The sequence below is a fragment of the Lithobates pipiens genome, unplaced genomic scaffold (genome assembly GCF_037356315.1).
Source record: "Lithobates pipiens isolate NorthernLeopardFrog02 unplaced genomic scaffold, aLitPip1_a1.2 Scaffold_8, whole genome shotgun sequence".
Classification (NCBI taxonomy): domain Eukaryota; kingdom Metazoa; phylum Chordata; class Amphibia; order Anura; family Ranidae; genus Lithobates; species Lithobates pipiens.
Genome location: NW_027507903.1, coordinates 568,093,312 through 568,115,064, shown reverse-complemented (window position 1 = coordinate 568,115,064; position 21,753 = coordinate 568,093,312). Strand labels below are relative to the sequence as shown.

The following is a 21,753-nucleotide window of genomic DNA, read 5'->3' as shown; positions in this document are numbered from 1 at the left end:
TCCTTAATCTATGAAAAACACTACTCTTCATCCCTTAGGTCTTGTAGGAAACCATATGGATGGAAAATTGACCGGAAGATCAAGCTTTCAGTGCTCTTTTGCCTTCCACCATATTCCACCCAGCTAAAATCTTTAGCTCTGCATCCAACAGACCTTGCAAGATACAATGTCTACTCATCCTGGAACAACAGAGGCATTTTCCATCTATGTGACATGCTTCCCTTAGTTTCATCACACAGAAAGAACAAAGCACCGAGGAATTCAAAAGGGCTTTTTCAAAGGTGTGGAAAAAAAAGATGATGTCTCTGTCAGAGAATGGTTTGCAGAAGATTGGCACATAGATATTTGCCAATGCAAATGTGCAGAAGAGCGAGAACGGCCGAGAAACTTCATGTGCTAGTACGCATGTGCGTACGCCAAAGCGCACACAATGCGTGACAATTTCTGGTGCCCAGTGGCCTATTTAAAGCTAGCAGCATAAGCCATTAGTTGCTGGATGATATTCAGCTTCCCCTGTGAGTTCCTGTGATCCTGATATTATTCATGTGTGAAAATTCATGTGCCAGTGCGCATATACGTACGCCAAAGCGCGTGCATGAGCCATTAGTTGCTGGATGAACTTCAGCTTGCCCTGTGAGTTCCTGTGTTCCTGATAGTATTTCATTTCCTGTCCTGACCCGGCTTGACCTGTCTTGTCTGCATCCCTGGCTTTGACCCTTGGTACTTTGACAACAAGGGAATGATTGGAGGTTACAATGGAAAAACAGCTTTGAGGTTTCAGCACTAGGAGTGTGCGGGTCGTTAAAAGGACTTGCATTTCCCATACCGGGAGTCGAACCCGGGCCGCCTGGGTGAAAACCAGGAATCCTAACCGCTAGACCATATGGGAAAACTAGCTGCCTTGTTTTAAGAAAAATAGAGAAAACCAAAGGGAAAAAAAGATGTGCCACCGCCATCAGCTTCCAAGTATGGTGGCCAGCTATGACACACATATCACTTTCACTAATTGGCCTCGTTAGCGCAGCAGGTAGCGCGTCAGTCTCATAATCTGAAGGTCGTGAGTTCGATCCTCACACGGGGCACTACTCTCTAACCATTTTGTGAGCCTTGGGGTCCTTAATCTATGAAAAACACTACTCTTCATCCCTTAGGTCTTGTAGGAAACCATATGGATGGAAAATTGACCGGAAGATCAAGCTTTCAGTGCTCTTTTGCCATCCACCATATTCCACCCAGCTAAAATCTTTAGCTCTGCATCCAACAGACCTTGCAAGATACAATGTCTACTCATCCTGGAACAACAGAGGCATTTTCCATCTATGTGACATGCTTCCCTTAGTTTCATCACACAGAAAGAACAAAGCACCGAGGAATTCAAAAGGGCTTTTTCAAAGGTGTGGAAAAAAAAGATGATGTCTCTGTCAGAGAATGGTTTGCAGAAGATTGGCACATAGATATTTGCCAATGCAAATGTGCAGAAGAGCGAGAACGGCCGAGAAACTTCATGTGCTAGTACGCATGTGCGTACGCCAAAGCGCACACAATGCGTGACAATTTCTGGTGCCCAGTGGCCTATTTAAAGCTAGCAGCATAAGCCATTAGTTGCTGGATGATCTTCCGCTTCCCCTGTGAGTTCCTGTGATCCTGATATTATTCATGTGTGAAAATTCATGTGCCAGTGCGCATATACGTACGCCAAAGCGCGTGCATGAGCCATTAGTTGCTGGATGAACTTCAGCTTGCCCTGTGAGTTCCTGTGTTCCTGATAGTATTTCATTTCCTGTCCTGACCCGGCTTGACCTGTCTTGTCTGCATCCCTGGCTTTGACCCTTGGTACTTTGACAACAAGGGAATGATTGGAGGTTACAATGGAAAAACAGCTTTGAGGTTTCAGCACTAGGAGTGTGCGGGTCGTTAAAAGGACTTGCATTTCCCATACCGGGAGTCGAACCCGGGCCGCCTGGGTGAAAACCAGGAATCCTAACCGCTAGACCATATGGGAAAACTAGCTGCCTTGTTTTGAGAAAAATAGAGAAAACCAAAGGGAAAAAAAGATGTGCCACCGCCATCAGCTTCCAAGTATGGTGGCCAGCTATGACACACATATCACTTTCACTAATTGGCCTCGTTAGCGCAGCTGGTAGCGCGTCAGTCTCATAATCTGAAGGTCGTGAGTTCGATCCTCACACGGGGCACTACTCTCTAACCATTTTGTGAGCCTTGGGGTCCTTAATCTATGAAAAACACTACTCTTCATCCCTTAGGTCTTGTAGGAAACCATATGGATGGAAAATTGACCGGAAGATCAAGCTTTCAGTGCTCTTTTGCCTTCCACCATATTCCACCCAGCTAAAATCTTTAGCTCTGCATCCAACAGACCTTGCAAGATACAATGTCTACTCATCCTGGAACAACAGAGGCATTTTCCATCTATGTGACATGCTTCCCTTAGTTTCATCACACAGAAAGAACAAAGCACCGAGGAATTCAAAAGGGCTTTTTCAAAGGTGTGGAAAAAAAAGATGATGTCTCTGTCAGAGAATGGTTTGCAGAAGATTGGCACATAGATATTTGCCAATGCAAATGTGCAGAAGAGCGAGAACGGCCGAGAAACTTCATTTGCTAGTACGCATGTGCGTACGCCAAAGCGCACACAATGCGTGACAATTTCTGGTGCCCAGTGGCCTATTTAAAGCAAGCAGCATAAGCCATTAGTTGCTGGATGATCTTCAGCTTCCCCTGTGAGTTCCTGTGATCCTGATATTATTCATGTGTGAAAATTCATGTGCCAGTGCGCATATACGTACGCCAAAGCGCGTGCATGAGCCATTAGTTGCTGGATGAACTTCAGCTTGCCCTGTGAGTTCCTGTGTTCCTGATAGTATTTCATTTCCTGTCCTGACCCGGCTTGACCTGTCTTGTCTGCATCCCTGGCTTTGACCCTTGGTACTTTGACAACAAGGGAATGATTGGAGGTTACAATGGAAAAACAGCTTTGAGGTTTCAGCACTAGGAGTGTGCGGGTCGTTAAAAGGACTTGCATTTCCCATACCGGGAGTCGAACCCGGGCCGCCTGGGTGAAAACCAGGAATCCTAACCGCTAGACCATATGGGAAAACTAGCTTCCTTGTTTTGAGAAAAATAGAGAAAACCAAAGGGAAAAAAAGATGTGCCACCGCCATCAGCTTCCAAGTATGGTGGCCAGCTATGACACACATATCACTTTCACTAATTGGCCTCGTTAGCGCAGCAGGTAGCGCGTCAGTCTCATAATCTGAAGGTCGTGAGCTCGATCCTCACACGGGGCACTACTCTCTAACCATTTTGTGAGCCTTGGGGTCCTTAATCTATGAAAAACACTACTCTTCATCCCTTAGGTCTTGTAGGAAACCATATGGATGGAAAATTGACCGGAAGATCAAGCTTTCAGTGCTCTTTTGCCTTCCACCATATTCCACCCAGCTAAAATCTTTAGCTCTGCATCCAACAGACCTTGCAAGATACAATGTCTACTCATCCTGGAACAACAGAGGCATTTTCCATCTATGTGACATGCTTCCCTTAGTTTCATCACACAGAAAGAACAAAGCACCGAGGAATTCAAAAGGGCTTTTTCAAAGGTGTGGAAAAAAAAGATGATGTCTCTGTCAGAGAATGGTTTGCAGAAGATTGGCACATAGATATTTGCCAATGCAAATGTGCAGAAGAGCGAGAACGGCCGAGAAACTTCATGTGCTAGTACGCATGTGCGTACGCCAAAGCGCACACAATGCGTGACAATTTCTGGTGCCCAGTGGCCTATTTAAAGCTAGCAGCATAAGCCATTAGTTGCTGGATGATCTTCAGCTTCCCCTGTGAGTTCCTGTGATCCTGATATTATTCATGTGTGAAAATTCATGTGCCAGTGCGCATATACGTACGCCAAAGCGCGTGCATGAGCCATTAGTTGCTGGATGAACTTCAGCTTGCCCTGTGAGTTCCTGTGTTCCTGATAGTATTTCATTTCCTGTCCTGACCCGGCTTGACCTGTCTTGTCTGCATCCCTGGCTTTGACCCTTGGTACTTTGACAACAAGGGAATGATTAGAGGTTACAATGGAAAAACAGCTTTGAGGTTTCAGCACTAGGAGTGTGCGGGTCGTTAAAAGGACTTGCATTTCCCATACCGGGAGTCGAACACGGGCCGCCTGGGTGAAAACCAGGAATCCTAACCGCTAGACCATATGGGAAAACTAGCTGCCTTGTTTTGAGAAAAATAGAGAAAACCAAAGGGAAAAAAAGATGTGCCACCGCCATCAGCTTCCAAGTATGGTGGCCAGCTATGACACACATATCACTTTCACTAATTGGCCTCGTTAGCGCAGCAGGTAGCGCGTCAGTCTCATAATCTGAAGGTCGTGAGTTCGATCCTCACACGGGGCACTACTCTCTAACCATTTTGTGAGCCTTGGGGTCCTTAATCTATGAAAAACACTACTCTTCATCCCTTAGATCTTGTAGGAAACCATATGGATGGAAAATTGACCGGAAGATCAAGCTTTCAGTGCTCTTTTGCCTTCCATCATATTCCACCCAGCTAAAATCTTTAGCTCTGCATCCAACAGACCTTGCAAGATACAATGTCTACTCATCCTGGAACAACAGAGGCATTTTCCATCTATGTGACATGCTTCCCTTAGTTTCATCACACAGAAAGAACAAAGCACAGAGGAATTCAAAAGGGCTTTTTCAAAGGTGTGTAAAAAAAAGATGATGTCTCTGTCAGAGAATGGTTTGCAGAAGATTGGCACATAGATATTTGCCAATGCAAATGTGCAGAAGAGCGAGAACGGCCGAGAAACTTCATGTGCTAGTATGCATGTGCGTACGCTAAAGCGCACACAATGCGTGACAATTTCTGGTGCCCAGTGGCCTATTTAAAGCTAGCAGCATAAGCCATTAGTTGCTGGATGATCTTCAGCTTCCCCTGTGAGTTCCTGTGATCCTGATATTATTCATGTGTGAAAATTCATGTGCCAGTGCACATATACGTACGCCAAAGCGCGTGCATGAGCCATTAGTTGCTGGATGAACTTCAGCTTGCCCTGTGAGTTCCTGTGTTCCTGATAGTATTTCATTTCCTGTCCTGACCCGGCTTGACCTGTCTTGTCTGCATCCCTGGCTTTGACCCTTGGTACTTTGACAACAAGGGAATGATTGGAGGTTACAATGGAAAAACAGCTTTGAGGTTTCAGCACTAGGAGTGTGCGGGTCGTTAAAAGGACTTGCATTTCCCATACCGGGAGTCGAACTCGGGCCGCCTGGGTGAAAACCAGGAATCCTAACCGCTAGACCATATGGGAAAACTAGCTGCCTTGTTTTGAGAAAAATAGAGAAAACCAAAGGGAAAAAAAGATGTGCCACCACCATCAGCTTCCAAGTATGGTGGCCAGCTATGACACACATATCACTTTCACTAATTGTCCTTGTTAGCGCAGCAGGTAGCGCGTCAGTCTCATAATCTGAAGGTCGTGAGTTCGATCCTCACACGGGGCACTACTCTCTAACCATTTTGTGAGCCTTGGGGTCCTTAATCTATGAAAAACACTACTCTTCATCCCTTAGGTCTTGTAGGAAACCATATGGATGGAAAATTGACCGGAAGATCAAGCTTTCAGTGCTCTTTTGCCTTCCACCATATTCCACCCAGCTACCAGCTAAAATCTTTAGCTCTGCATCCAACAGACCTTGCAAGATACAATGTCTACTCATCCTGGAACAACAGAGGCATTTTCCATCTATGTGACATGCTTCCCTTAGTTTCATCACACAGAAAGAACAAAGCACCGAGGAATTCAAAAGGGCTTTTTCAAAGGTGTGGAAAAAAAAGATGATGTCTCTGTCAGAGAATGGTTTGCAGAAGATTGGCACATAGATATTTGCCAATGCAAATGTGCAGAAGAGCGAGAACGGCCGAGAAACTTCATGTGCTAGTACGCATGTGCGTACGCCAAAGCGCACACAATGCGTGACAATTTCAGGTGCCCAGTGGCCTATTTAAAGCTAGCAGCATAAGCCATTAGTTGCTGGATGATCTTCAGCTTCCCCTGTGAGTTCCTGTGATCCTGATATTATTCATGTGTGAAAATTCTTGTGCCAGTGCGCATATACGTACGCCAAAGCGCGTGCATGAGCCATTAGTTGCTGGATGAACTTCAGCTTGCCCTGTGAGTTCCTGTGTTCCTGATAGTATTTCATTTCCTGTCCTGACCCGGCTTGACCTGTCTTGTCTGCATCCCTGGCTTTGACCCTTGGTACTTTGACAACAAGGGAATGATTGGAGGTTACAATGGAAAAACAGCTTTGAGGTTTCAGCACTAGGAGTGTGCGGGTCGTTAAAAGGACTTGCATTTCCCATACCGGGAGTCGAACCCGGGCCGCCTGGGTGAAAACCAGGAATCCTAACCGCTAGACCATATGGGAAAACTAGCTGCCTTGTTTTGAGAAAAATAGAGAAAACCAAAGGGAAAAAAAGATGTGCCACCGCCATCAGCTTCCAAGTATGGTGGCCAGCTATGACACACATATCACTTTCACTAATTGGCCTCGTTAGCGCAGCAGGTAGCGCGTCAGTCTCATAATCTGAAGGTCGTGAGTTCGATCCTCACACAGGGCACTACTCTCTAACCGTTTTGTGAGCCTTGGGGTCCTTAATCTATGAAAAACACTACTCTTCATCCCTTAGGTCTTGTAGGAAACCATATGGATGGAAAATTGACCGGAAGATCAAGCTTTCAGTGCTCTTTTGCCTTCCACCATATTCCACCCAGCTAAAATCTTTAGCTCTGCATCCAACAGACCTTGCAAGATACAATGTCTACTCATCCTGGAACAACAGAGGCATTTTCCATCTATGTGACATGCTTCCCTTAGTTTCATCACACAGAAAGAACAAAGCACCGAGGAATTCAAAAGGGCTTTTTCAAAGGTGTGGAAAAAAAAGATGATGTCTCTGTCAGACAATGGTTTGCAGAAGATTGGCACATAGATATTTGCCAATGCAAATGTGCAGAAGAGCGAGAACAGCCGAGAAACTTCATGTGCTAGTACGCATGTGCGTACGCCAAAGCGCACACAATGCGTGACAATTTCTGGTGCCCAGTGGCCTATTTAAAGCTAGCAGCATAAGCCATTAGTTGCTGGATGATCTTCAGCTTCCCCTGTGAGTTCCTGTGATCCTGATATTATTCATGTGTGAAAATTCATGTGCCAGTGCGCATATACGTACGCCAAAGCGCGTGCATGAGCCATTAGTTGCTGGATGAACTTCAGCTTGCCCTGTGAGTTCCTGTGTTCCTGATAGTATTTCATTTCCTGTCCTGACCCGGCTTGACCTGTCTTGTCTGCATCCCTGGCTTTGACCCTTGGTACTTTGACAACAAGGGAATGATTGGAGGTTACAATGGAAAAACAGCTTTGAGGTTTCAGCACTAGGAGTGTGCGGGTCGTTAAAAGGACTTGCATTTCCCATACCGGGAGTCGAACCCGGGCCGCCTGGGTGAAAACCAGGAATCCTAACCGCTAGACCATATGGGAAAACTAGCTTCCTTGTTTTGAGAAAAATAGAGAAAACCAAAGGGAAAAAAAGATGTGCCACCGCCATCAGCTTCCAAGTATGGTGGCCAGCTATGACACACATATCACTTTCACTAATTGGCCTCGTTAGCGCAGCAGGTAGCGCGTCAGTCTCATAATCTGAAGGTCGTGAGTTCGATCCTCACACGGGGCACTACTCTCTAACCATTTTGTGAGCCTTGGGGTCCTTAATCTATGAAAAACACTACTCTTCATCCCTTAGGTCTTGTAGGAAACCATATGGATGGAAAATTGACCGGAAGATCAAGCTTTCAGTGCTCTTTTGCCATCCACCATATTCCACCCAGCTAAAATCTTTAGCTCTGCATCCAACAGACCTTGCAAGATACAATGTCTACTCATCCTGGAACAACAGAGGCATTTTCCATCTATGTGACATGCTTCCCTTAGTTTCATCACACAGAAAGAACAAAGCACCGAGGAATTCAAAAGGGCTTTTTCAAAGGTGTGGAAAAAAAAGATGATGTCTCTGTCAGAGAATGGTTTGCAGAAGATTGGCACATAGATATTTGCCAATGCAAATGTGCAGAAGAGCGAGAACGGCCGAGAAACTTCATGTGCTAGTACGCATGTGCGTACGCCAAAGCGCACACAATGCGTGACAATTTCTGGTGCCCAGTGGCCTATTTAAAGCTAGCAGCATAAGCCATTAGTTGCTGGATGATCTTCAGCTTCCCCTGTGAGTTCCTGTGATCCTGATATTATTCATGTGTGAAAATTCATGTGCCAGTGCGCATATACGTACGCCAAAGCGCGTGCATGAGCCATTAGTTGCTGGATGAACTTCAGCTTGCCCTGTGAGTTCCTGTGTTCCTGATAGTATTTCATTTCCTGTCCTGACCCGGCTTGACCTGTCTTGTCTGCATCCCTGGCTTTGACCCTTGGTACTTTGACAACAAGGGAATGATTGGAGGTTACAATGGAAAAACAGCTTTGAGGTTTCAGCACTAGGAGTGTGCGGGTCGTTAAAAGGACTTGCATTTCCCATACCGGGAGTCGAACCCGGGCCGCCTGGGTGAAAACCAGGAATCCTAACCGCTAGACCATATGGGAAAACTAACTTCCTTGTTTTGAGAAAAATAGAGAAAACCAAAGGGAAAAAAAGATGTGCCACCGCCATCAGCTTCCAAGTATGGTGGCCAGCTATGACACACATATCACTTTCACTAATTGGCCTCGTTAGCGCAGCAGGTAGCGCGTCAGTCTCATAATCTGAAGGTCGTGAGCTCGATCCTCACACGGGGCACTACTCTCTAACCATTTTGTGAGCCTTGGGGTCCTTAATCTATGAAAAACACTACTCTTCATCCCTTAGGTCTTGTAGGAAACCATATGGATGGAAAATTGACCGGAAGATCAAGCTTTCAGTGCTCTTTTGCCTTCCACCATATTCCACCCAGCTAAAATCTTTAGCTCTGCATCCAACAGACCTTGCAAGATACAATGTCTACTCATCCTGGAACAACAGAGGCATTTTCCATCTATGTGACATGCTTCCCTTAGTTTCATCACACAGAAAGAACAAAGCACCGAGGAATTCAAAAGGGCTTTTTCAAAGGTGTGGAAAAAAAAGATGATGTCTCTGTCAGAGAATGGTTTGCAGAAGATTGGCACATAGATATTTGCCAATGCAAATGTGCAGAAGAGCGAGAACGGCCGAGAAACTTCATGTGCTAGTACGCATGTGCGTACGCCAAAGCGCACACAATGCGTGACAATTTCTGGTGCCCAGTGGCCTATTTAAAGCTAGCAGCATAAGCCATTAGTTGCTGGATGATCTTCCGCTTCCCCTGTGAGTTCCTGTGATCCTGATATTATTCATGTGTGAAAATTCATGTGCCAGTGCGCATATACGTACGCCAAAGCGCATGCATGAGCCATTAGTTGCTGGATGAACTTCAGCTTGCCCTGTGAGTTCCTGTGTTCCTGATAGTATTTCATTTCCTGTCCTGACCCGGCTTGACCTGTCTTGTCTGCATCCCTGGCTTTGACCCTTGGTACTTTGACAACAAGGGAATGATTGGAGGTTACAATGGAAAAACAGCTTTGAGGTTTCAGCACTAGGAGTGTGCGGGTCGTTAAAAGGACTTGCATTTCCCATACCGGGAGTCGAACCCGGGCCGCCTGGGTGAAAACCAGGAATCCTAACCGCTAGACCATATGGGAAAACTAGCTGCCTTGTTTTGAGAAAAATAGAGAAAACCAAAGGGAAAAAAAGATGTGCCACCGCCATCAGCTTCCAAGTATGGTGGCCAGCTATGACACACATATCACTTTCACTAATTGGCCTCGTTAGCGCAGCTGGTAGCGTGTCAGTCTCATAATCTGAAGGTCGTGAGTTCGATCCTCACACGGGGCACTACTCTCTAACCATTTTGTGAGCCTTGGGGTCCTTAATCTATGAAAAACACTACTCTTCATCCCTTAGGTCTTGTAGGAAACCATATGGATGGAACATTGACCGGAAGATCAAGCTTTCAGTGCTCTTTTGCCTTCCACCATATTCCACCCAGCTAAAATCTTTAGCTCTGCATCCAACAGACCTTGCAAGATACAATGTCTACTCATCCTGGAACAACAGAGGCATTTTCCATCTATGTGACATGCTTCCCTTAGTTTCATCACACAGAAAGAACAAAGCACCGAGGAATTCAAAAGGGCTTTTTCAAAGGTGTGGAAAAAAAAGATGATGTCTCTGTCAGAGAATGGTTTGCAGAAGATTGGCACATAGATATTTGCCAATGCAAATGTGCAGAAGAGCGAGAACGGCCGAGAAACTTCATTTGCTAGTACGCATGTGCGTACGCCAAAGCGCACACAATGCGTGACAATTTCTGGTGCCCAGTGGCCTATTTAAAGCTAGCAGCATAAGCCATTAGTTGCTGGATGATCTTCAGCTTCCCCTGTGAGTTCCTGTGATCCTGATATTATTCATGTGTGAAAATTCATGTGCCAGTGCGCATATACGTACGCCAAAGCGCGTGCATGAGCCATTAGTTGCTGGATGAACTTCAGCTTGCCCTGTGAGTTCCTGTGTTCCTGATAGTATTTCATTTCCTGTCCTGACCCGGCTTGACCTGTCTTGTCTGCATCCCTGGCTTTGACCCTTGGTACTTTGACAACAAGGGAATGATTGGAGGTTACAATGGAAAAACAGCTTTGAGGTTTCAGCACTAGGAGTGTGCGGGTCGTTAAAAGGACTTGCATTTCCCATACCGGGAGTCGAACCCGGGCCGCCTGGGTGAAAACCAGGAATCCTAACCGCTAGACCATATGGGAAAACTAGCTTCCTTGTTTTGAGAAAAATAGAGAAAACCAAAGGGAAAAAAAGATGTGCCACCGCCATCAGCTTCCAAGTATGGTGGCCAGCTATGACACACATATCACTTTCACTAATTGGCCTCGTTAGCGCAGCAGGTAGCGCGTCAGTCTCATAATCTGAAGGTCGTGAGCTCGATCCTCACACGGGGCACTACTCTCTAACCATTTTGTGAGCCTTGGGGTCCTTAATCTATGAAAAACACTACTCTTCATCCCTTAGGTCTTGTAGGAAACCATATGGATGGAAAATTGACCGGAAGATCAAGCTTTCAGTGCTCTTTTGCCTTCCACCATATTCCACCCAGCTAAAATCTTTAGCTCTGCATCCAACAGACCTTGCAAGATACAATGTCTACTCATCCTGGAACAACAGAGGCATTTTCCATCTATGTGACATGCTTCCCTTAGTTTCATCACACAGAAAGAACAAAGCACCGAGGAATTCAAAAGGGCTTTTTCAAAGGTGTGGAAAAAAAAGATGATGTCTCTGTCAGAGAATGGTTTGCAGAAGATTGGCACATAGATATTTGCCAATGCAAATGTGCAGAAGAGCGAGAACGGCCGAGAAACTTCATTTGCTAGTACGCATGTGCGTACGCCAAAGCGCACACAATGCGTGACAATTTCTGGTGCCCAGTGGCCTATTTAAAGCTAGCAGCATAAGCCATTAGTTGCTGGATGATCTTCAGCTTCCCCTGTGAGTTCCTGTGATCCTGATATTATTCATGTGTGAAAATTCATGTGCCAGTGCGCATATACGTACGCCAAAGCGCGTGCATGAGCCATTAGTTGCTGGATGAACTTCAGCTTGCCCTGTGAGTTCCTGTGTTCCTGATAGTATTTCATTTCCTGTCCTGACCCGGCTTGACCTGTCTTGTCTGCATCCCTGGCTTTGACCCTTGGTACTTTGACAACAAGGGAATGATTGGAGGTTACAATGGAAAAACAGCTTTGAGGTTTCAGCACTAGGAGTGTGCGGGTCGTTAAAAGGACTTGCATTTCCCATACCGGGAGTCGAACCCGGGCCGCCTGGGTGAAAACCAGGAATCCTAACCGCTAGACCATATGGGAAAACTAGCTTCCTTGTTTTGAGAAAAATAGAGAAAACCAAAGGGAAAAAAAGATGTGCCACCGCCATCAGCTTCCAAGTATGGTGGCCAGCTATGACACACATATCACTTTCACTAATTGGCCTCGTTAGCGCAGCAGGTAGCGCGTCAGTCTCATAATCTGAAGGTCGTGAGCTCGATCCTCACACGGGGCACTACTCTCTAACCATTTTGTGAGCCTTGGGGTCCTTAATCTATGAAAAACACTACTCTTCATCCCTTAGGTCTTGTAGGAAACCATATGGATGGAAAATTGACCGGAAGATCAAGCTTTCAGTGCTCTTTTGCCTTCCACCATATTCCACCCAGCTAAAATCTTTAGCTCTGCATCCAACAGACCTTGCAAGATACAATGTCTACTCATCCTGGAACAACAGAGGCATTTTCCATCTATGTGACATGCTTCCCTTAGTTTCATCACACAGAAAGAACAAAGCACCGAGGAATTCAAAAGGGCTTTTTCAAAGGTGTGGAAAAAAAAGATGATGTCTCTGTCAGAGAATGGTTTGCAGAAGATTGGCACATAGATATTTGCCAATGCAAATGTGCAGAAGAGCGAGAACGGCCGAGAAACTTCATGTGCTAGTACGCATGTGCGTACGCCAAAGCGCACACAATGCGTGACAATTTCTGGTGCCCAGTGGCCTATTTAAAGCTAGCAGCATAAGCCATTAGTTGCTGGATGATATTCAGCTTCCCCTGTGAGTTCCTGTGATCCTGATATTATTCATGTGTGAAATTCATGTGCCAGTGCGCATATACGTACGCCAAAGCGCGTGCATGAGCCATTAGTTGCTGGATGAACTTCAGCTTGCCCTGTGAGTTCCTGTGTTCCTGATAGTATTTCATTTCCTGTCCTGACCCGGCTTGACCTGTCTTGTCTGCATCCCTGGCTTTGACCCTTGGTACTTTGACAACAAGGGAATGATTGGAGGTTACAATGGAAAAACAGCTCTGAGGTTTCAGCACTAGGAGTGTGCGGGTCGTTAAAAGGACTTGCATTTCCCATACCGGGAGTCGAACCCGGGCCGCCTGGGTGAAAACCAGGAATCCTAACCGCTAGACCATATGGGAAAACTAGTTGCCTTGTTTTAAGAAAAATAGAGAAAACCAAAGGGAAAAAAAGATGTGCCACCGCCATCAGCTTCCAAGTATGGTGGCCAGCTATGACACACATATCACTTTCACTAATTGGCCTCGTTAGCGCAGCAGGTAGCGCGTCAGTCTCATAATCTGAAGGTCGTGAGTTCGATCCTCACACGGGGCACTACTCTCTAACCATTTTGTGAGCCTTGGGGTCCTTAATCTATGAAAAACACTACTCTTCATCCCTTAGGTCTTGTAGGAAACCATATGGATGGAAAATTGACCGGAAGATCAAGCTTTCAGTGCTCTTTTGCCATCCACCATATTCCACCCAGCTAAAATCTTTAGCTCTGCATCCAACAGACCTTGCAAGATACAATGTCTACTCATCCTGGAACAACAGAGGCATTTTCCATCTATGTGACATGCTTCCCTTAGTTTCATCACACAGAAAGAACAAAGCACCGAGGAATTCAAAAGGGCTTTTTCAAAGGTGTGGAAAAAAAAGATGATGTCTCTGTCAGAGAATGGTTTGCAGAAGATTGGCACATAGATATTTGCCAATGCAAATGTGCAGAAGAGCGAGAACGGCCGAGAAACTTCATGTGCTAGTACGCATGTGCGTACGCCAAAGCGCACACAATGCGTGACAATTTCTGGTGCCCAGTGGCCTATTTAAAGCTAGCAGCATAAGCCATTAGTTGCTGGATGATCTTCCGCTTCCCCTGTGAGTTCCTGTGATCCTGATTTTATTCATGTGTGAAAATTCATGTGCCAGTGCGCATATACGTACGCCAAAGCGCATGCATGAGCCATTAGTTGCTGGATGAACTTCAGCTTGCCTTGTGAGTTCCTGTGTTCCTGATAGTATTTCATTTCCTGTCCTGACCCGGCTTGACCTGTCTTGTCTGCATCCCTGGCTTTGACCCTTGGTACTTTGACAACAAGGGAATGATTGGAGGTTACAATGGAAAAACAGCTTTGAGGTTTCAGCACTAGGAGTGTGCGGGTCGTTAAAAGGACTTGCATTTCCCATACCGGGAGTCGAACCCGGGCCGCCTGGGTGAAAACCAGGAATCCTAACCGCTAGACCATATGGGAAAACTAGCTGCCTTGTTTTGAGAAAAATAGAGAAAACCAAAGGGAAAAAAAGATGTGCCACCGCCATCAGCTTCCAAGTATGGTGGCCAGCTATGACACACATATCACTTTCACTAATTGGCCTCGTTAGCGCAGCTGGTAGCGCGTCAGTCTCATAATCTGAAGGTTGTGAGTTCGATCCTCACACGGGGCACTACTCTCTAACCATTTTGTGAGCCTTGGGGTCCTTAATCTATGAAAAACACTACTCTTCATCCCTTAGGTCTTGTAGGAAACCATATGGATGGAACATTGACCGGAAGATCAAGCTTTCAGTGCTCTTTTGCCTTCCACCATATTCCACCCAGCTAAAATCTTTAGCTCTGCATCCAACAGACCTTGCAAGATACAATGTCTACTCATCCTGGAACAACAGAGGCATTTTCCATCTATGTGACATGCTTCCCTTAGTTTCATCACACAGAAAGAACAAAGCACCGAGGAATTCAAAAGGGCTTTTTCAAAGGTGTGGAAAAAAAAGATGATGTCTCTGTCAGAGAATGGTTTGCAGAAGATTGGCACATAGATATTTGCCAATGCAAATGTGCAGAAGAGCGAGAACGGCCGAGAAACTTCATTTGCTAGTACGCATGTGCGTACGCCAAAGCGCACACAATGCGTGACAATTTCTGGTGCCCAGTGGCCTATTTAAAGCTAGCAGCATAAGCCATTAGTTGCTGGATGATCTTCAGCTTCCCCTGTGAGTTCCTGTGATCCTGATATTATTCATGTGTGAAAATTCATGTGCCAGTGCGCATATACGTACGCCAAAGCGCGTGCATGAGCCATTAGTTGCTGGATGAACTTCAGCTTGCCCTGTGAGTTCCTGTGTTCCTGATAGTATTTCATTTCCTGTCCTGACCCGGCTTGACCTGTCTTGTCTGCATCCCTGGCTTTGACCCTTGGTACTTTGACAACAAGGGAATGATTGGAGGTTACAATGGAAAAACAGCTTTGAGGTTTCAGCACTAGGAGTGTGCGGGTCGTTAAAAGGACTTGCATTTCTCATACCGGGAGTCGAACCCGGGCCGCCTGGGTGAAAACCAGGAATCCTAACCGCTAGACCATATGGGAAAACTAGCTTCCTTCTTTTGAGAAAAATAGAGAAAACCAAAGGGAAAAAAAGATGTGCCACCGCCATCAGCTTCCAAGTATGGTGGCCAGCTATGACACACATATCACTTTCACTAATTGGCCTCGTTAGCGCAGCAGGTAGCGCGTCAGTCTCATAATCTGAAGGTCGTGAGCTCGATCCTCACACGGGGCACTACTCTCTAACCATTTTGTGAGCCTTGGGGTCCTTAATCTATGAAAAACACTACTCTTCATCCCTTAGGTCTTGTAGGAAACCATATGGATGGAAAATTGACCGGAAGATCAAGCTTTCAGTGCTCTTTTGCCTTCCACCATATTCCACCCAGCTAAAATCTTTAGCTCTGCATCCAACAGACCTTGCAAGATACAATGTCTACTCATCCTGGAACAACAGAGGCATTTTCCATCTATGTGACATGCTTCCCTTAGTTTCATCACACAGAAAGAACAAAGCACCGAGGAATTCAAAAGGGCTTTTTCAAAGGTGTGGAAAAAAAAGATGATGTCTCTGTCAGAGAATGGTTTGCAGAAGATTGGCACATAGATATTTGCCAATGCAAATGTGCAGAAGAGCGAGAACGGCCGAGAAACTTCATGTGCTAGTACGCATGTGCGTACGCCAAAGCGCACACAATGCGTGACAATTTCTGGTGCCCAGTGGCCTATTTAAAGCTAGCAGCATAAGCCATTAGTTGCTGGATGATCTTCAGCTTCCCCTGTGAGTTCCTGTGATCCTGATATTATTCATGTGTGAAAATTCATGTGCCAGTGCGCATATACGTACGCCAAAGCGCGTGCATGAGCCATTAGTTGCTGGATGAACTTCAGCTTGCCCTGTGAGTTCCTGTGTTCCTGATAGTATTTCATTTCCTGTCCTGACCCGGCTTGACCTGTCTTGTCTGCATCCCTGGCTTTGACCCTTGGTACTTTGACAACAAGGGAATGATTAGAGGTTACAATGGAAAAACAGCTTTGAGGTTTCAGCACTAGGAGTGTGCGGGTCGTTAAAAGGACTTGCATTTCCCATACCGGGAGTCGAACACGGGCCGCCTGGGTGAAAACCAGGAATCCTAACCGCTAGACCATATGGGAAAACTAGCTGCCTTGTTTTGAGAAAAATAGAGAAAACCAAAGGGAAAAAAAGATGTGCCACCGCCATCAGCTTCCAAGTATGGTGGCCAGCTATGATACACATATCACTTTCACTAATTGGCCTCCTTAGCGCAGCAGGTAGCGCGTCAGTCTCATAATCTGAAGGTCGTGAGTTCGATCCTCACACGGGGCACTACTCTCTAACCATTTTGTGAGCCTTGGGGTCCTTAATCTATGAAAAACACTACTCTTCATCCCTTAGATCTTGTAGGAAACCATATGGATGGAAAATTGACCGGAAGATCAAGCTTTCAGTGCTCTTTTGCCTTCCATCATATTCCACCCAGCTAAAATCTTTAGCTCTGCATCCAACAGACCTTGCAAGATACAATGTCTACTCATCCTGGAACAACAGAGGCATTTTCCATCTATGTGACATGCTTCCCTTAGTTTCATCACACAGAAAGAACAAAGCACAGAGGAATTCAAAAGGGCTTTTTCAAAGGTGTGGAAAAAAAAGATGATGTCTCTGTCAGAGAATGGTTTGCAGAAGATTGGCACATAGATATTTGCCAATGCAAATGTGCAGAAGAGCGAGAACGGCCGAGAAACTTCATGTGCTAGTACGCATGTGCGTACGCTAAAGCGCACACAATGCGTGACAATTTCTGGTGCCCAGTGGCCTATTTAAAGCTAGCAGCATAAGCCATTAGTTGCTGGATGATCTTCAGCTTCCCCTGTGAGTTCCTGTGATCCTGATATTATTCATGTGTGAAAATTCATGTGCCAGTGCACATATACGTACGCCAAAGCGCGTGCATGAGCCATTAGTTGCTGGATGAACTTCAGCTTGCCCTGTGAGTTCCTGTGTTCCTGATAGTATTTCATTTCCTGTCCTGACCCGGCTTGACCTGTCTTGTCTGCATCCCTGGCTTTGACCCTTGGTACTTTGACAACAAGGGAATGATTGGAGGTTACAATGGAAAAACAGCTTTGAGGTTTCAGCACTAGGAGTGTGCGGGTCGTTAAAAGGACTTGCATTTCCCATACCGGGAGTCGAACTCGGGCCGCCTGGGTGAAAACCAGGAATCCTAACCGCTAGACCATATGGGAAAACTAGCTGCCTTGTTTTGAGAAAAATAGAGAAAACCAAAGGGAAAAAAAGATGTGCCACCGCCATCAGCTTCCAAGTATGGTGGCCAGCTATGACACACATATCACTTTCACTAATTGTCCTTGTTAGCGCAGCAGGTAGCGCGTCAGTCTCATAATCTGAAGGTCGTGAGTTCGATCCTCACACGGGGCACTACTCTCTAACCATTTTGTGAGCCTTGGGGTCCTTAATCTATGAAAAACACTACTCTTCATCCCTTAGGTCTTGTAGGAAACCATATGGATGGAAAATTGACCGGAAGATCAAGCTTTCAGTGCTCTTTTGCCTTCCACCATATTCCACCCAGCTAAAATCTTTAGCTCTGCATCCAACAGACCTTGCAAGATACAATGTCTACTCATCCTGGAACAACAGAGGCATTTTCCATCTATGTGACATGCTTCCCTTAGTTTCATCACACAGAAAGAACAAAGCACCGAGGAATTCAAAAGGGCTTTTTCAAAGGTGTGGAAAAAAAAGATGATGTCTCTGTCAGAGAATGGTTTGCAGAAGATTGGCACATAGATATTTGCCAATGCAAATGTGCAGAAGAGCGAGAACGGCCGAGAAACTTCATGTGCTAGTACGCATGTGCGTACGCCAAAGCGCACACAATGCGTGACAATTTCAGGTGCCCAGTGGCCTATTTAAAGCTAGCAGCATAAGCCATTAGTTGCTGGATGATCTTCAGCTTCCCCTGTGAGTTCCTGTGATCCTGATATTATTCATGTGTGAAAATTCATGTGCCAGTGCGCATATACGTACGCCAAAGCGCGTGCATGAGCCATTAGTTGCTGGATGAACTTCAGCTTGCCCTGTGAGTTCCTGTGTTCCTGATAGTATTTCATTTCCTGTCCTGACCCGGCTTGACCTGTCTTGTCTGCATCCCTGGCTTTGACCCTTGGTACTTTGACAACAAGGGAATGATTGGAGGTTACAATGGAAAAACAGCTTTGAGGTTTCAGCACTAGGAGTGTGCGGGTCGTTAAAAGGACTTGCATTTCCCATACCGGGAGTCGAACCCGGGCCGCCTGGGTGAAAACCAGGAATCCTAACCGCTAGACCATATGGGAAAACTAGCTGCCTTGTTTTGAGAAAAATAGAGAAAACCAAAGGGAAAAAAAGATGTGCCACCGCCATCAGCTTCCAAGTATGGTGGCCAGCTATGACACACATATCACTTTCACTAATTGGCCTCGTTAGCGCAGCAGGTAGCGCGTCAGTCTCATAATCTGAAGGTCGTGAGTTCGATCCTCACACGGGGCACTACTCTCTAACCGTTTTGTGAGCCTTGGGGTCCTTAATCTATGAAAAACACTACTCTTCATCCCTTAGGTCTTGTAGGAAACCATATGGATGGAAAATTGACCGGAAGATCAAGCTTTCAGTGCTCTTTTGCCTTCCACCATATTCCACCCAGCTAAAATCTTTAGCTCTGCATCCAACAGACCTTGCAAGATACAATGTCTACTCATCCTGGAACAACAGAGGCATTTTCCATCTATGTGACATGCTTCCCTTAGTTTCATCACACAGAAAGAACAAAGCACCGAGGAATTCAAAAGGGCTTTTTCAAAGGTGTGGAAAAAAAAGATGATGTCTCTGTCAGACAATGGTTTGCAGAAGATTGGCACATAGATATTTGCCAATGCAAATGTGCAGAAGAGCGAGAACAGCCGAGAAACTTCATGTGCTAGTACGCATGTGCGTACGCCAAAGCGCACACAATGCGTGACAATTTCTGGTGCCCAGTGGCCTATTTAAAGCTAGCAGCATAAGCCATTAGTTGCTGGATGATCTTCAGCTTCCCCTGTGAGTTCCTGTGATCCTGATATTATTCATGTGTGAAAATTCATGTGCCAGTGCGCATATACGTACGCCAAAGCGCGTGCATGAGCCATTAGTTGCTGGATGAACTTCAGCTTGCCCTGTGAGTTCCTGTGTTCCTGATAGTATTTCATTTCCTGTCCTGACCCGGCTTGACCTGTCTTGTCTGCATCCCTGGCTTTGACCCTTGGTACTTTGACAACAAGGGAATGATTGGAGGTTACAATGGAAAAACAGCTTTGAGGTTTCAGCACTAGGAGTGTGCGGGTCGTTAAAAGGACTTGCATTTCCCATACCGGGAGTGGAACCCGGGCCGCCTGGGTGAAAACCAGGAATCCTAACCGCTAGACCATATGGGAAAACTAGCTTCCTTGTTTTGAGAAAAATAGAGAAAACCAAAGGGAAAAAAAGATGTGCCACCGCCATCAGCTTCCAAGTATGGTGGCCAGCTATGACACACATATCACTTTCACTAATTGGCCTCGTTAGCGCAGCAGGTAGCGCGTCAGTCTCATAATCTGAAGGTCGTGAGTTCGATCCTCACACGGGGCACTACTCTCTAACCATTTTGTGAGCCTTGGGGTCCTTAATCTATGAAAAACACTACTCTTCATCCCTTAGGTCTTGTAGGAAACCATATGGATGGAAAATTGACCGGAAGATCAAGCTTTCAGTGCTCTTTTGCCATCCACCATATTCCACCCAGCTAAAATCTTTAGCTCTGCATCCAACAGACCTTGCAAGATACAATGTCTACTCATCCTGGAACAACAGAGGCATTTTCCATCTATGTGACATGCTTCCCTTAGTTTCATCACACAGAAAGAACAAAGCACCGAGGAATTCAAAAGGGCTTTTTCAAAGGTGTGGAAAAAAAGATGATGTCTCTGTCAGAGAATGGTTTGCAGAAGATTGGCACATAGATATTTGCCAATGCAAATGTGCAGAAGAGCGAGAACGGCCGAGAAACTTCATGTGCTAGTACGCATGTGCGTACGCCAAAGCGCACACAATGCGTGACAATTTCTGGTGCCCAGTGGCCTATTTAAAGCTAGCAGCATAAGCCATTAGTTGCTGGATGATCTTCAGCTTCCCCTGTGAGTTCCTGTGATCCTGATATTATTCATGTGTGAAAATTCATGTGCCAGTGCGCATATACGTACGCCAAAGCGCGTGCATGAGCCATTAGTTGCTGGATGAACTTCAGCTTGCCCTGTGAGTTCCTGTGTTCCTGATAGTATTTCATTTCCTGTCCTGACCCGGCTTGACCTGTCTTGTCTGCATCCCTGGCTTTGACCCTTGGTACTTTGACAACAAGGGAATGATTGGAGGTTACAATGGAAAAACAGCTTTGAGGTTTCAGTACTAGGAGTGTGCGGGTCGTTAAAAGGACTTGCATTTCCCATACCGGGAGTCGAACCCGGGCCGCCTGGGTGAAAACCAGGAATCCTAACCGCTAGACCATATGGGAAAACTAACTTCCTTGTTTTGAGAAAAATAGAGAAAACCAAAGGGAAAAAAAGATGTGCCACCGCCATCAGCTTCCAAGTATGGTGGCCAGCTATGACACACATATCACTTTCACTAATTGGCCTCGTTAGCGCAGCAGGTAGCGCGTCAGTCTCATAATCTGAAGGTCGTGAGCTCGATCCTCACACGGGGCACTACTCTCTAACCATTTTGTGAGCCTTGGGGTCCTTAATCTATGAAAAACACTACTCTTCATCCCTTAGGTCTTGTAGGAAACCATATGGATGGAAAATTGACCGGAAGATCAAGCTTTCAGTGCTCTTTTGCCTTCCACCATATTCCACCCAGCTAAAATCTTTAGCTCTGCATCCAACAGACCTTGCAAGATACAATGTCTACTCATCCTGGAACAACAGAGGCATTTTCCATCTATGTGACATGCTTCCCTTAGTTTCATCACACAGAAAGAACAAAGCACCGAGGAATTCAAAAGGGCTTTTTCAAAGGTGTGGAAAAAAAAGATGATGTCTCTGTCAGAGAATGGTTTGCAGAAGATTGGCACATAGATATTTGCCAATGCAAATGTGCAGAAGAGCGAGAACGGCCGAGAAACTTCATGTGCTAGTACGCATGTGCGTACGCCAAAGCGCACACAATGCGTGACAATTTCTGGTGCCCAGTGGCCTATTTAAAGCTAGCAGCATAAGCCATTAGTTGCTGGATGATATTCAGCTTCCCCTGTGAGTTCCTGTGATCCTGATATTATTCATGTGTGAAAATTCATGTGCCAGTGCGCATATACGTACGCCAAAGCGCGTGCATGAGC

The 21,753-nt window shown here is 45.8% G+C and overlaps 9 non-coding genes across 9 annotated transcripts; all 9 read left to right on the top strand.

The window, feature by feature from the left end:
- Positions 1 to 1,009: 1,009 nt before the first annotated feature.
- Positions 1,010 to 1,082, top strand: TRNAM-CAU (transfer RNA methionine (anticodon CAU)). The gene has a single exon. It is a non-coding gene; the product is annotated as a tRNA-Met (tRNA).
- Positions 1,083 to 2,122: 1,040 nt separating this feature from the next.
- TRNAM-CAU (transfer RNA methionine (anticodon CAU)) lies at positions 2,123 to 2,195 on the top strand. The gene has a single exon. It is a non-coding gene; the product is annotated as a tRNA-Met (tRNA).
- A 2,153-nt stretch (positions 2,196 to 4,348) lies between these two features.
- Positions 4,349 to 4,421, top strand: TRNAM-CAU (transfer RNA methionine (anticodon CAU)). The gene has a single exon. It is a non-coding gene; the product is annotated as a tRNA-Met (tRNA).
- Positions 4,422 to 7,694: 3,273 nt separating this feature from the next.
- On the top strand, positions 7,695 to 7,767 carry TRNAM-CAU (transfer RNA methionine (anticodon CAU)). Its single transcript has one exon. It is a non-coding gene; the product is annotated as a tRNA-Met (tRNA).
- Positions 7,768 to 9,920: 2,153 nt separating this feature from the next.
- On the top strand, positions 9,921 to 9,993 carry TRNAM-CAU (transfer RNA methionine (anticodon CAU)). The gene has a single exon. It is a non-coding gene; the product is annotated as a tRNA-Met (tRNA).
- Positions 9,994 to 13,258: 3,265 nt separating this feature from the next.
- Positions 13,259 to 13,331, top strand: TRNAM-CAU (transfer RNA methionine (anticodon CAU)). Its single transcript has one exon. It is a non-coding gene; the product is annotated as a tRNA-Met (tRNA).
- A 1,040-nt stretch (positions 13,332 to 14,371) lies between these two features.
- TRNAM-CAU (transfer RNA methionine (anticodon CAU)) lies at positions 14,372 to 14,444 on the top strand. Its single transcript has one exon. It is a non-coding gene; the product is annotated as a tRNA-Met (tRNA).
- Positions 14,445 to 18,823: 4,379 nt separating this feature from the next.
- Positions 18,824 to 18,896, top strand: TRNAM-CAU (transfer RNA methionine (anticodon CAU)). Its single transcript has one exon. It is a non-coding gene; the product is annotated as a tRNA-Met (tRNA).
- Positions 18,897 to 19,936: 1,040 nt separating this feature from the next.
- Positions 19,937 to 20,009, top strand: TRNAM-CAU (transfer RNA methionine (anticodon CAU)). The gene has a single exon. It is a non-coding gene; the product is annotated as a tRNA-Met (tRNA).
- Positions 20,010 to 21,753: the final 1,744 nt, after the last annotated feature.